Genomic DNA, 14,917 nt, shown 5'->3' with positions numbered 1-14,917 from the left:
GAAGTACAGTGCCTGCACTCTGAAGGAGGGGTGGTGGTGGTGGGAAGTAGAGTGCCTGCACTCTGAAGGAGGGGTGGTGGTGGGAAGTACAGTCCCTGTACTCTGAAGGAGGGGTGGTGGTGGGAAGTACAGTCCCTGTACTCTGAAGGAGGGGTGGTGGTGGGAAGTACAGTCCCTGTACTCTGAAGGAGGGGTGGTGGTGGGAAGTACAGTCCCTGTACTCTGAAGGAGGGGTGGTGGTGGTGGTCAGTACAGTCTCTGCACTCTGAAGGAGGGGTGGTGGTGGTGGGAAGTACAGTCCCTGCACTCTGAAGGAGGAGTGGTGGTGGTGGGAAGTACAGTCCCTGCACTCTGAAGGAGGAGTGGTGGTGGTGGGAAGTACAGTGCCTGCACTTTGAAGGAAGGGTGGTGGTGGTCAGTACAGTCCCTGTACTCTGAAGAAGGGGTGGTGGTGGGAAGTACAGTGCCTGTACTCTGAAGGAAGGGTGGTGGTGGGAAGTACAGTGCCTGTACTCTGAAGGAGGGGTGGTGATGGGAAGTACAGTGCCTGTACTCTGAAGGAAGGGTGGTGGTGGTCAGTACAGTCCCTGTACTCTGAAGAAGGGGTGGTGGTGGGAAGTACAGTGCCTGTACTCTGAAGGAGGGGTGGTGGTGGGAAGTACAGTGCCTGTACTCTGAAGGAGGGGTGGTGATGGGAAGTACAGTGCCTGTACTCTGAAGGAAGGGTGGTGGTGGGAAGTACAGTGCCTGTACTCTGAAGGAGGGGTGGTGGTGAGAAGTACAGTGCCTGTACTCTGAAGGAGGGGTGGTGGTGGGAAGTACAGTGCCTGTACTCTGAAGGAAGGGTGGTGGTAGGAAGTACAGTGCCTGTACTCTGAAGGAGGGGTGGTGGTGGGAAGTACAGTGCCTGTACTCTGAAGGAGGGGTGGTGGTGGGAAGTACAGTCCCTGTACTCTGAAGGAGGGGTGGTGGTGGGAAGTACAGTGCCTGTACTCTGAAGGAGGGGTGGTGGTGGGAAGTACAGTGCCTGTACTCTGAAGGAGGGGTGGTGGTGGGAAGTACAGTGCCTGTACTCTGAAGGAAGGGTGGTGGTGGGAAGTACAGTGCCTGTACTCTGAAGGAGGGGTGGTGGTGGGAAGTACAGTGCCTGTACTCTGAAGGAGGGGTGGTGGTGGCCAGTACAGTCCCTGTACTCTGAAGGAGGGGTGGTGGTGGGAAGTACAGAGCCTGTAATCTGAAGGAGGGGTTGTGATGGGAAGTACAGTGCCTGTACTCTGAAGGAGGGGTGGTGGTGGGAAGTACAGTGCCTGTACTCTGAAGGAAGGGTGGTGGTGGGAAGTACAGTGCCTGTACTCTGAAGGAGGGGTGGTGGTGGGAAGTACAGTGCCTGTACTCTGAAGGAAGGGTGGTGGTGGGAAGTACAGTGCCTGTACTCTGAAGGAAGGGTGGTGGTGGGAAGTACAGTGCCTGTACTCTGAAGGAAGGGTGGTGGTGGGAAGTACAGTGCATGTACTCTGAAGGAGGGGTGGTGGTGGGAAGTACAGTGCCTGTACTCTGAAGGAAGGGTGGTGGTGGGAAGTAGAGTGCCTGCACTCTGAAGGAGGGGTGGTGGTGGGAAGTACAGTGCCTGTACTCTGAAGGAGGGGTGGTGGTGGGAAGTACAGTGCCTGCACTCTGACGGAGGGGTGGTGGTGGGAAGTACAGTGCCTGCACTCTGAAGGAGGGGTGGTGGTGGTGGGAAGTACAATGCCTGTACTCTGAAGGAGGGGTGGTGGTGGGAAGTACAGTGCCTGTACTCTGAAGGAAGGGTGGTGGTGGGAAGTACAGTGCCTGTACTCTGAAGGAAGGGTGGTGGTGGGAAGTACAGTGCCTGTACTCTGAAGGAAGGGTGGTGGGAAGTACAGTGCCTGTACTCTGAAGGAGGGGTGGTGGTGGGAAGTACAGTGCCTGTACTCTGAAGGAAGGGTGGTGGTGGGAAGTACAGTGCCTGTACTCTGAAGGAAGGGTGGTGGTGGGAAGTACAGTGCCTGTACTCTGAAGGAAGGGTGGTGGTGGGAAGTACAGTGCCTGTACTCTGAAGGAGGGGTGGTGGTGGGAAGTACAGTGCCTGTACTCTGAAGGAGGGGTGGTGGTGGCAAGTACAGTCCCTGTACTCTGAAGGAAGGGTGGTGGTGGGAAGTACAGTGCCTGCACTCTGAAGGAGGGGTGGTGGTGGGAAGTACAGTGCCTGTACTCTGAAGGAGGGGTGGTGGTGGGAAGTACAGTGCCTGTACTCTGAAGGAGGGGTGGTGGTGGGAAGTACAGTGCCTGTACTCTGAAGGAAGGGTGGTGGTGGGAAGTACAGTGCCTGTACTCTGAAGGAGGGGTGGTGGTGGGAAGCACAGTCCCTGCACTCTGAAGGAGGGGTGGTGGTGGGAAGTACAGTGCCTGCACTCTGAAGGAGGGGTGGTGGTGGTGGGAAGTACAGTGCCTGTACCCTGAAGGAGGGGCAGTGGTGGGGGGAAGTACAGTGCCTGTACCCTGAAGGAGGGGCGGTGGTGGGGGGAAGTACAGTGCCTGTACCCTGAAGGAGGGCAGTGGTGGGAAGTACAGTGCCTGTACTCTGAAGGAGGGGTGGTGGTGGGAAGTACAGTGCCTGTACTCTGAAGGATGGGTGGTGATGGTCAGTACAGTGCCTGTACTCTAAAGGATGGGTGGTCAGTACAGTGGTCAGTACAGTGCCTGTACTCTGAAGGATGGGTGGTGATGGTCAGTACAGTGCCTGTACTCTGAAGGATGGGTGGTGATGGTCAGTACAGTGCCTGTACTCTGAAGGATGGGTGGTGATGGTCAGTACAGTGCCTGTACTCTGAAGGATGGGTGGTGATGGTCAGTACAGTGCCTGTACTCTAAAGGATGGGTGGTGATGGTCAGTACAGTGCCTGTACTGTGAAGGATGGGTGGTGGTGGGAAGTACAGTGCCTGTACTCTGAAGGAGGGGTGGTGGTGGGAAGTACAGTGTCTGTACTCTGAAGGAGGGGTGGTGATGGGAAGTACAGTGCCTGTACTCTGAAGGAAGGGTGGTGGTGGTCAGTACAGTCCCTGTACTCTGAAGAAGGGGTGGTGGTGGGAAGTACAGTGCCTGTACTCTGAAGGAGGGGTGGTGGTGGGAAGTACAGTGCCTGTACTCTGAAGGAGGGGTGGTGATGGGAAGTACAGTGCCTGTACTCTGAAGGAAGGGTGGTGGTGGGAAGTACAGTGCCTGTACTCTGAAGGAGGGGTGGTGGTGAGAAGTACAGTGCCTGTACTCTGAAGGAGGGGTGGTGGTGGGAAGTACAGTGCCTGTACTCTGAAGGAAGGGTGGTGGTAGGAAGTACAGTGCCTGTACTCTGAAGGAGGGGTGGTGGTGGGAAGTACAGTGCCTGTACTCTGAAGGAGGGGTGGTGGTGAGAAGTACAGTGCCTGTACTCTGAAGGAGGGGTGGTGGTGGGAAGTACAGTGCCTGTACTCTGAAGGAAGGGTGGTGGTAGGAAGTACAGTGCCTGTACTCTGAAGGAGGGGTGGTGGTGGGAAGTACAGTGCCTGTACTCTGAAGGAGGGGTGGTGGTGGGAAGTACAGTCCCTGTACTCTGAAGGAGGGGTGGTGGTGGGAAGTACAGTGCCTGTACTCTGAAGGAGGGGTGGTGGTGGGAAGTACAGTGCCTGTACTCTGAAGGAGGGGTGGTGGTGGGAAGTACAGTGCCTGTACTCTGAAGGAAGGGTGGTGGTGGGAAGTACAGTGCCTGTACTCTGAAGGAGGGGTGGTGGTGGGAAGTACAGTGCCTGTACTCTGAAGGAGGGGTGGTGGTGGCCAGTACAGTCCCTGTACTCTGAAGGAGGGGTGGTGGTGGGAAGTACAGAGCCTGTAATCTGAAGGAGGGGTTGTGATGGGAAGTACAGTGCCTGTACTCTGAAGGAGGGGTGGTGGTGGGAAGTACAGTGCCTGTACTCTGAAGGAAGGGTGGTGGTGGGAAGTACAGTGCCTGTACTCTGAAGGAAGGGTGGTGGTGGGAAGTACAGTGCCTGTACTCTGAAGGAGGGGTGGTGGTGGGAAGTACAGTGCCTGTACTCTGAAGGAAGGGTGGTGGTGGGAAGTACAGTGCCTGTACTCTGAAGGAAGGGTGGTGGTGGGAAGTACAGTGCCTGTACTCTGAAGGAAGGGTGGTGGTGGGAAGTACAGTGCATGTACTCTGAAGGAGGGGTGGTGGTGGGAAGTACAGTGCCTGTACTCTGAAGGAAGGGTGGTGGTGGGAAGTAGAGTGCCTGCACTCTGAAGGAGGGGTGGTGGTGGGAAGTACAGTGCCTGTACTCTGAAGGAGGGGTGGTGGTGGGAAGTACAGTGCCTGCACTCTGACGGAGGGGTGGTGGTGGGAAGTACAGTGCCTGCACTCTGAAGGAGGGGTGGTGGTGGTGGGAAGTACAATGCCTGTACTCTGAAGGAGGGGTGGTGGTGGGAAGTACAGTGCCTGTACTCTGAAGGAAGGGTGGTGGTGGGAAGTACAGTGCCTGTACTCTGAAGGAAGGGTGGTGGTGGGAAGTACAGTGCCTGTACTCTGAAGGAGGGGTGGTGGTGGGAAGTACAGTGCCTGTACTCTGAAGGAAGGGTGGTGGTGGGAAGTACAGTGCCTGTACTCTGAAGGAAGGGTGGTGGTGGGAAGTACAGTGCCTGTACTCTGAAGGAGGGGTGGTGGTGGGAAGTACAGTGCCTGTACTCTGAAGGAGGGGTGGTGGTGGCAAGTACAGTCCCTGTACTCTGAAGGAAGGGTGGTGGTGGGAAGTACAGTGCCTGCACTCTGAAGGAGGGGTGGTGGTGGGAAGTACAGTGCCTGTACTCTGAAGGAGGGGTGGTGGTGGGAAGTACAGTGCCTGTACTCTGAAGGAGGGGTGGTGGTGGGAAGTACAGTGCCTGTACTCTGAAGGAAGGGTGGTGGTGGGAAGTACAGTGCCTGTACTCTGAAGGAGGGGTGGTGGTGGGAAGCACAGTCCCTGCACTCTGAAGGAGGGGTGGTGGTGGGAAGTACAGTGCCTGCACTCTGAAGGAGGGGTGGTGGTGGTGGGAAGTACAGTGCCTGTACCCTGAAGGAGGGGCTGTGGTGGGGGGAAGTACAGTGCCTGTACCCTGAAGGAGGGGCGGTGGTGGGGGGAAGTACAGTGCCTGTACCCTGAAGGAGGGCAGTGGTGGGAAGTACAGTGCCTGTACTCTGAAGGAGGGGTGGTGGTGGGAAGTACAGTGCCTGTACTCTGAAGGATGGGTGGTGATGGTCAGTACAGTGCCTGTACTCTAAAGGATGGGTGGTGATGGTCAGTACAGTGCCTGTACTGTGAAGGATGGGTGGTGATGGTCAGTACAGTGCCTGTACTCTGAAGGATGGGTGGTGATGGTCAGTACAGTGCCTGTACTCTGAAGGATGGGTGGTGATGGTCAGTACAGTGCCTGTACTCTGAAGGATGGGTGGTGATGGTCAGTACAGTGCCTGTACTCTGAAGGATGGGTGGTGATGGTCAGTACAGTGCCTGTACTCTAAAGGATGGGTGGTGATGGTCAGTACAGTGCCTGTACTGTGAAGGATGGGTGGTGGTGGGAAGTACAGTGCCTGTACTCTGAAGGAGGGGTGGTGGTGGGAAGTACAGTGTCTGTACTCTGAAGGAGGGGTGGTGATGGGAAGTACAGTGCCTGTACTCTGAAGGAAGGGTGGTGGTGGGAAGTACAGTGCCTGTACTCTGAAGGAGGGGTGGTGGTGAGAAGTACAGTGCCTGTACTCTGAAGGAGGGGTGGTGGTGGGAAGTACAGTGCCTGTACTCTGAAGGAAGGGTGGTGGTAGGAAGTACAGTGCCTGTACTCTGAAGGAGGGGTGGTGGTGGGAAGTACAGTGCCTGTACTCTGAAGGAGGGGTGGTGGTGGGAAGTACAGTCCCTGTACTCTGAAGGAGGGGTGGTGGTGGGAAGTACAGTGCCTGTACTCTGAAGGAGGGGTGGTGGTGGGAAGTACAGTGCCTGTACTCTGAATGAGGGGTGGTGGTGGGAAGTACAGTGCCTGTACTCTGAAGGAAGGGTGGTGGTGGGAAGTACAGTGCCTGTACTCTGAAGGAGGGGTGGTGGTGGGAAGTACAGTGCCTGTACTCTGAAGGAGGGGTGGTGGTGGCCAGTACAGTCCCTGTACTCTGAAGGAGGGGTGGTGGTGGGAAGTACAGAGCCTGTAATCTGAAGGAGGGGTTGTGATGGGAAGTACAGTGCCTGTACTCTGAAGGAGGGGTGGTGGTGGGAAGTACAGTGCCTGTACTCTGAAGGAAGGGTGGTGGTGGGAAGTACAGTGCCTGTACTCTGAAGGAAGGGTGGTGGTGGGAAGTACAGTGCCTGTACTCTGAAGGAGGGGTGGTGGTGGGAAGTACAGTGCCTGTACTCTGAAGGAAGGGTGGTGGTGGGAAGTACAGTGCCTGTACTCTGAAGGAAGGGTGGTGGTGGGAAGTACAGTGCCTGTACTCTGAAGGAAGGGTGGTGGTGGGAAGTACAGTGCATGTACTCTGAAGGAGGGGTGGTGGTGGGAAGTACAGTGCCTGTACTCTGAAGGAAGGGTGGTGGTGGGAAGTAGAGTGCCTGCACTCTGAAGGAGGGGTGGTGGTGGGAAGTACAGTGCCTGTACTCTGAAGGAGGGGTGGTGGTGGGAAGTACAGTGCCTGCACTCTGACGGAGGGGTGGTGGTGGGAAGTACAGTGCCTGCACTCTGAAGGAGGGGTGGTGGTGGTGGGAAGTACAATGCCTGTACTCTGAAGGAGGGGTGGTGGTGGGAAGTACAGTGCCTGTACTCTGAAGGAAGGGTGGTGGTGGGAAGTACAGTGCCTGTACTCTGAAGGAAGGGTGGTGGTGGGAAGTACAGTGCCTGTACTCTGAAGGAGGGGTGGTGGTGGGAAGTACAGTGCCTGTACTCTGAAGGAAGGGTGGTGGTGGGAAGTACAGTGCCTGTACTCTGAAGGAAGGGTGGTGGTGGGAAGTACAGTGCCTGTACTCTGAAGGAAGGGTGGTGGTGGGAAGTACAGTGCCTGTACTCTGAAGGAGGGGTGGTGGTGGGAAGTACAGTGCCTGTACTCTGAAGGAGGGGTGGTGGTGGGAAGTACAGTCCCTGTACTCTGAAGGAAGGGTGGTGGTGGGAAGTACAGTGCCTGCACTCTGAAGGAGGGGTGGTGGTGGGAAGTACAGTGCCTGTACTCTGAAGGAGGGGTGGTGGTGGGAAGTACAGTGCCTGTACTCTGAAGGAGGGGTGGTGGTGGGAAGTACAGTGCCTGTACTCTGAAGGAAGGGTGGTGGTGGGAAGTACAGTGCCTGTACTCTGAAGGAGGGGTGGTGGTGGGAAGCACAGTCCCTGCACTCTGAAGGAGGGGTGGTGGTGGGAAGTACAGTGCCTGCACTCTGAAGGAGGGGTGGTGGTGGTGGGAAGTACAGTGCCTGTACCCTGAAGGAGGGGCAGTGGTGGGGGGAAGTACAGTGCCTGTACCCTGAAGGAGGGGCGGTGGTGGGGGGAAGTACAGTGCCTGTACCCTGAAGGAGGGCAGTGGTGGGAAGTACAGTGCCTGTACTCTGAAGGAGGGGTTTTGGTGGGAAGTACAGTGCCTGTACTCTGAAGGATGGGTGGTGATGGTCAGTACAGTGCCTGTACTCTAAAGGATGGGTGGTGATGGTCAGTACAGTGCCTGTACTGTGAAGGATGGGTGGTGATGGTCAGTACAGTGCCTGTACTCTGAAGGATGGGTGGTGATGGTCAGTACAGTGCCTGTACTCTGAAGGATGGGTGGTGATGGTCAGTACAGTGCCTGTACTCTGAAGGATGGGTGGTGATGGTCAGTACAGTGCCTGTACTCTGAAGGATGGGTGGTGATGGTCAGTACAGTGCCTGTACTCTAAAGGATGGGTGGTGATGGTCAGTACAGTGCCTGTACTGTGAAGGATGGGTGGTGATGGTCAGTACAGTGCCTGTACTCTGAAGGATGGGTGGTGATGGTCAGTACAGTGCCTGTACTCTGAAGGATGGGTGGTGATGGTCAGTACAGTGCCTGTACTCTGAAGGATGGGTGGTGATGGTCAGTACAGTGCCTGTACTCTGAAGGATGGGTGGTGATGGTCAGTACAGTGCCTGTACTCTGAAGGTTAGGTGGTGATGGTCAGTACAGTCCCTGTACTCTGAACTGAAGGATGGGTGGTGATGGTCAGTACAGTGCCTGTACTCTGAAGGATGGGTGGTGATGGTCAATACAGTGCCTGTACTCTGAAGGATGGGTGGTGATGGTCAGTACAGTCCCTGCACTCTGAAGGATGGGTGGTGATGGTCAGTACAGTCCCTGCACTCTGAAGGATGGGTGGTGATGGTCAGTACAGTCCCTGCACTCTGAAGGATGGGTGGTGATGGTCAGTACAGTCCCTGCACTCTGAAGGATGGGTGGTGATGGTCAGTACAGTCCCTGCACTCTGAAGGATGGGTGGTGATGGTCAGTACAGTCCCTGCACTCTGAAGGATGGGTGGTGATGGTCAGTACAGTCCCTGCACTCTGAAGGATGGGTGGTGATGGTCAGTACAGTCCCTGCACTCTGAAGGATGGGTGGTGATGGTCAGTACAGTCCCTGCACTCTGAAGGATGGGTGGTGATGGTCAGTACAGTCCCTGCACTCTGAAGGATGGGTGGTGATGGTCAGTACAGTCCCTGCACTCTGAAGGATGGGTGGTGATGGTCAGTACAGTCCCTGCACTCTGAAGGATGGGTGGTGATGGTCAGTACAGTCCCTGCACTCTGAAGGATGGGTGGGGATATTGCAGTTTGGAGGGGCATCTGAACTATGATGTTGGTGCCTTATGGCTAGACAGCCAGAGCGTAAAAAAAAATTCTTCATTGCTGTTGTCCTGTTTATGGCTTGTGTGCAAGCACTTGTGAATTTTTTGAAAGAACAGGTGTTCAAGAATAACAAAATCCCAAACTATTCAATTATTCTTCAGTCACTGACTGAAGAACCCAATCTTCCAGCAAAATGTCTCATTCAAGTTTTTTTCACCACTTGTCAGTTTCATGTCATTTGTATCCACCTACTACAAAATATACCATGAGCATCCAGCAGACATATGAGACTGTTAGGTCAGGGGTGAGTGAAGACAAAATAGTTTTAAGGACTTGATGTACTGTTGACAAGTGAGCTAAGTAATATTTATAAAAAGATTCAGGGGAAACCAGTTAGCTAGACTTGAATCCTGGAAGTGGCAAGTACAGCACCTTCACTCTGAATGGGTCGGGATATTGCAGTTTGGGGAATCATCTGAACTGTTATGTCTGTGCACTTATGGCAAAACAGCTACTGAATGAAAGAATTGAATTGTTTCCTCTTTTTTTTCTTATTAGACGGCTGGTGCAGTAAACAGAAAATCTTTACTTCTTCGTACAATGTTTTTTTTTTTGTCAAGTTATTTAGACATTTTCCTAGACACAACATAAAAAAAAAGTTTCTTCAATACAGAATATGAGAGTGAAGTAAATAGTTCCATACACAGCAGTGTGACAAGGTATATCATAGCAAATGGATATGGAGGAATCAGTTAGGGTTTACCACAATCCAGTCAGAAAAGCAAAACTTCCATTTTGTACACTTTTTAACATGCTCATGGCTTGCTTGTTAGTATGAGAAATTGACATCAATTTGGTTCCATGTTTAATCCTCCATATTCCTTGATTCAGTAAGTTATATCAATGTCACTAAATTTGAAAGGAGATAAGGCATTGAGTAAATAGTGAAAATAGAAGAATATACAGTTGAAACACTTTTTTTTTTTTTAAGAAAAGGGTATTGTTAACCTCTTTATTATATAACTGGTAGCATGAGAGACTGGTATTCATCTAGTACCAAGTTCAATCTCTAAAATTTTTGGTGGTCAACCAGAATTTAAAAAGATAAGAAAAAATTTTTATTTCTTTGCAAGGTTATAGTGTGTATTTACAATTTTGATTTGTTAAGTACAAAGAAAGCCACTATCATGTCAGGGCATTTTAGGCAGACTTATTCTAGTACATAATAACTACTAAAGTCTAGACAAGATAAGAGTGGTTAACTTTTTAATAAATCTTTATTTTATTTTAATACTAATGTGAGGTAGTGAAGGTGGAGGCTTATAAGAATACTAATCTTCAAGTTGCACATAATGAGACACATTATGAGATTTGGAAAGATTTACAAAATGACCAATGTAATAGCTGTAAAAAAGACTTAGCTAAGCCAACTATTTGGACTTGAATTTTAAAGATTTAGAAAAGAAGTACACTGTACATACTCTATTTTTATTTTATTTATTTAGTAATTTTAGCATACATACAGAGGTACAAAAAAATACAGGTAAGAGCAGCATGCCAAAGCCACTTATATGCATAGCATTACGGGCTGGCTTAAAATTAACTTAAGATTAACTAAGCAATGATGAAATCAGTGATAAAACATTATTGTAAACAGATAACTATAAAGCACAAATGAGTATTACAAAGACAGGTCATATGGTTGCATGCATTGCTGTACATTCAGTCGAATGGAGTATTCTGTTAGGTAGTGTATTTAAAAAAATAACGAAGTTAGATTGGGTCCTAGGTTTAACATTTGTGTGATATAATTGTGAGTAACATATAGGATATACAATTTATAAGGTTCAGTTATTCAGTATTTATTTGGTTTTGAGTGAGTAAGTGATCTTTGAGAAGAGACTCGAATTTATAAACAGGTAGTGTTTCTTTTATATTTACAGGTAATGAATTCCAGATTTTAGGGCCTTTTATGTGCATTGACTTTTTGCATAGCGTGAGATGGACACGAGGAACATCAAAGAGTGATCTGTGCCTTGTGTTATGGTCATGTGTTCTGTTGAGGTTGGCAAGGAGATGTTTGAGGGGAGGGTTAATATCAGAGTTAAGTGTTCTATGTATGTAATAGGTGCAGTAATAAGTATGGATGTTTTGTATGGTGAGTAGGTCGAGTGTTTTGAATATTGGTGGAGTGTGCTGCCTGTACTGAGAATTTGTTATCATTCTAACTGCAGCCTTTTGTTGGGTAATTAGTGGTCTGAGATGGTTAATTGTTGTTGAGCCCCATGCACAAATGCCATAGGTGAGATAGGGGTAAATAAGAGAGTGATAAAGGGCCAGGAGGGCTGACTGTGGAACATAGTACCGTATCTTCGATAGTATGCCTACAGTCTTGGAAATTTTCTTAGAAATTTGTTGTATATGTGTATGAAATTTGAGTCTATTATCAAGGTGGATTCCTAAGAATTTTCCCTCTGTTAGCTTTGTGATAGATGATCTGTTTATCGTTATGTTAAGAGGTACATCTGTAGCTCTGTTACCAAACTGAATGAAGTAGGTTTTGTCAATGTTTAGTGTAAGTTTGTTAGTCCTCATCCAGGTAGATATTTTCTGTAATTCGGTGTTTACAGTATTGGCTAGCGTGACTGGGCTCGGGTGATAGAAGACGTATGTAGTGTCATCTGCAAAAAGTGTGGGTTTGAGTAATTGCGAAGCATTTGGTAGGTCATTTATGTATAGGAGAAAGAGAAGAGGGCCAAGGACACTTCCGTGTGGGACACCAACTGTAATTGGTTGAGCGGAAGAGCTTGCCCCATTTGCGTACACATATTAGCTTCTGTTGCTGAGGTATGACTTGAGGTAGTTGAGGGAGTGCCCTCTAATACTATAGTGTGACAATTTTACGTGGAGCAAGTCATGGTCAACTGTATCAAAAGCTTTACGTAAGTCAATGAAGATCCCCAGTGGGACTTCTTTTTTCTCTATTGCAGTGTATATATGTTCTAGCATGTGTATAATAGCATCATTAGTATTTTTATTAGGCCTGAATCCAAATTGGCAGGGGTTGAGAATGTTTTGGGAGATGAGGTAGGAGTAGATTCGTTTATGAATTAATTTTTCGAAGATTTTTGAGAGAGGGTGTAAATTGGATATTGGCCTATAGTTATTCAACTCTGTTTGGTCTCCTCCTTTATGGATCGGGGTGACCCTTGCTATTTTGAGAGCTGTAGGGAAGGTGGAGGATTCAATGGATTTGTTAAATAGTGTTGCAATGATTGGTGATAGTACTTGTGACACTTTTTTGTATATAAAGGGTGGTAAGGTATTTAAATCTCCTGCCTTGTTTTTTAGTGCGTTGATAATAAGGGAGACTTCGTATGGGTTAGTCGGAGCTAGGAACAGTGTGCTCGGGTAGTTGCCAGTGAGGTAGTCATTTGGTGGGGTATCTGAGCTTGGGATTTTATTGGCAAGGTTTTGTCCTATAGTGGAGAAGAAATCATTGAGTCTGTTTCTGTTTCTGTTGGTGGGAGTTGGGGTTCATCTGATTTTGCTAATTTTATTTCGCTATTTCGTGATATCTTTTTTGTTCCCAGAATTTCTGATAGGGTCTTCCAGGTCTTTTTTATATCACCTCGTAGGTTGGATAATCTGTTCTCATAATACAGTTTTTTTGCCCTTCTTATCAGGCTGGTTAGGAATGACGAGTAACGTTTTGTTTGGTCTCTGGTTATGTGACTCATTCTGTACTGTTTTTCATATCGGTGTTTTGTATTTATGGATTTGAGAATGCTGGGTGTTAGCCAGGGACTGTTCAGTCTCTTAGCTGTCATCTGTTTAGTTTTTTTAGGGCAGTGTTTGTTATAGAGGTATTGGGTCTTTTTTAGAAAATTATTAAAACATTCGTCAATATCTGTATAGATTTCTAGCTCAGTGTGCCAGTCAATGTTTGTTACTGCTGTTGTGAAGTTATTAATGGCTGCCTCATTGTGAAGTCTGAAGGTGACTTTAGTAGTGTCTTGGGGTATTTTACCAAGAGTTGTTATGAGGAAAGTAGGGTAGTGGTCTGTGGTATTATCTGTAATTATGCCTGATTTTAAAGGGGATATGGTGTTGGTCCAGATGTGGTCAAGTAGGGAAACACTAGTCTCCGTAACTCGTGTAGGTTTTGTTACTGTTGGTAGCAACATGCAGTTACTCATTGTGTTTGTGAATTCAGTAATGTGTGGGTCCTGGTCTTGCAGGAGATTTATATTGAAGTCACCTGAGAGTAGTAAGTGATCTTTGTTCATGCGTGCATCATTTATCATACTTCCTAGGTTTTGACTAAATTGGCTAATGTTTGATTGTGGAACTCTGTAGATGTTTATCACTGTGAGAGGTTTTTGTAGGTATTTGGATTTGAATTTAGCTATTATATATTCCCCATGTTCATCCCTTGTGCAAGTATTAGTGATACATTCTAGTTGGTCTGAGTAGTATATAACTGTGCCACCCCCTTGTTGGTCTGGGCTACAGCTGTGTAACCAGGAATGGCATAGACATCTGTAGTATCAGGCTTTAGCCAGGTTTTAGTTAGTGTAATGATGGACATATTGGCATGCAAGGAATTTAGTAATGCTAGGAGGTCATCGTAATGCTTGCTTAAAGATCTGATATTGTAGTTAAAGATAGTTATGTTGTTGTTGGCTCTGAGAAGTGCCTTTGATTGTTCTGCTGTGTAGTAATTACAGTAACTGTTTGAATCATTTAAGTCATTAAATAAGAGGTTGGTATCAGGATCAAAGCTTGTAATCATAAGATTTGTAGTGAATCTATAGTTAGAATTAAGTATAAAACAAAGTAAATATTCTAAAGCTAAAAAAATAGCACCTGAATTATTTAACAAATGTAAAAATAATGAGCTAAGGTAGTTTTTTAAAGCTAAAATAAAGGAGACAATATAAAAGGGACTAAAATAATTTGTGGTGAACAAATAAAGTGATGATCAAATAATGGAGCTTGGGAATATGATAGTAGGTAGTACTTTAAAGGTAATTCTTTAAAGTTAGAATTATAATATAAAATTATAATATAAAAGGGACTAATGTAAGTTGTGGTGAACAATAAAGTGATAATCAAATAATTGCACTAAGGTCTAATATAATGACTTTTGTGGAGTCTATGTTTTGAGCTAGAATGAGCTATAGTACAACTAGATTTAATCTAATAATATAACAATACAAATTAAAAAGTGAGTTCAGCATTGGTCAGGGGAAGAAACTAAAGCTTAACCCCCTTCAGGTACAACTCATTAAATATTTTGTTAACACACCAGCCATCTCCCACTGAGGAAGGGTGACCCAAAAAAGAAGAAACGAGGTTTTCTTCATTTTTTTTTTTCAACAAACCAGCCATATCCCACTGAGGCAGGGTGACCTAAAAAGAAAAATTAAAGTTTCTCTTTTTAAATTTAGTAATTTATACAGAGAAGGGGTTACTAACCCCTTGCTCTCGGCATTTTAGTTGCCTCTTACGGCATGCATGGCTTACGGAAGAAGGATCTTTCTCCACTTACCCAGTGAGAAACTCATTAAATACCGGAGTCCTATTTCTTATCTATAAAAAAAATCATTAAACCAAAAAGTTCATGGTACTAGTAAAATAGTTGGTGTCAGCATCTTTGGGAACAATTCAACTGGAAAAACAAGATACAGGTCAGCCATCACTGATCTGGCTATCAGTAATCTGGCACTAATTTCAGTTAGAGTAATTTCAAATTTCCGGGGTTGCTTCACCAACCTGCTGCTATTGTTTGGTGGTGCTCTTTCCTCCATAAGTCATTCCATTTTGTTTTTTCCATTTATTGTTATAACCTGCTCACTTTTAGCCCTAGCCATGGTTCCTCTCAATAAAGGAAATGTTTCTCATTGTGGAAAGTGCAAACACCACACAATGTCCATCAAAGATAAGGTGGTTTTGAAGCCACTGTTGGTCCTGTAGAATGACGCCATAAGCTCAACTCACTCAAATAAGCTGTGACCGGTAAATCTGGGCCAACACATGAGAGAATTGGTCTGTATGGTAAGTGTGCACTATATAAA

General features: G+C 47.8%; 1 protein-coding gene across 3 annotated transcripts in view; it reads right to left on the bottom strand.

Moving 5' to 3' along the window:
* Positions 1-14,917, bottom strand: part of Cog4 (conserved oligomeric Golgi complex subunit 4) — a 121,161-nt gene that overhangs the window by 64,512 nt on the left and 41,732 nt on the right. The gene's annotated exons all lie outside the window — the stretch shown is intronic.

The sequence above is a fragment of the Cherax quadricarinatus genome, chromosome 5 (assembly GCF_038502225.1).
Source record: "Cherax quadricarinatus isolate ZL_2023a chromosome 5, ASM3850222v1, whole genome shotgun sequence".
Classification (NCBI taxonomy): Eukaryota; Metazoa; Arthropoda; class Malacostraca; order Decapoda; family Parastacidae; genus Cherax; species Cherax quadricarinatus.
This window is presented reverse-complemented; position numbering and strand designations above follow the sequence as displayed.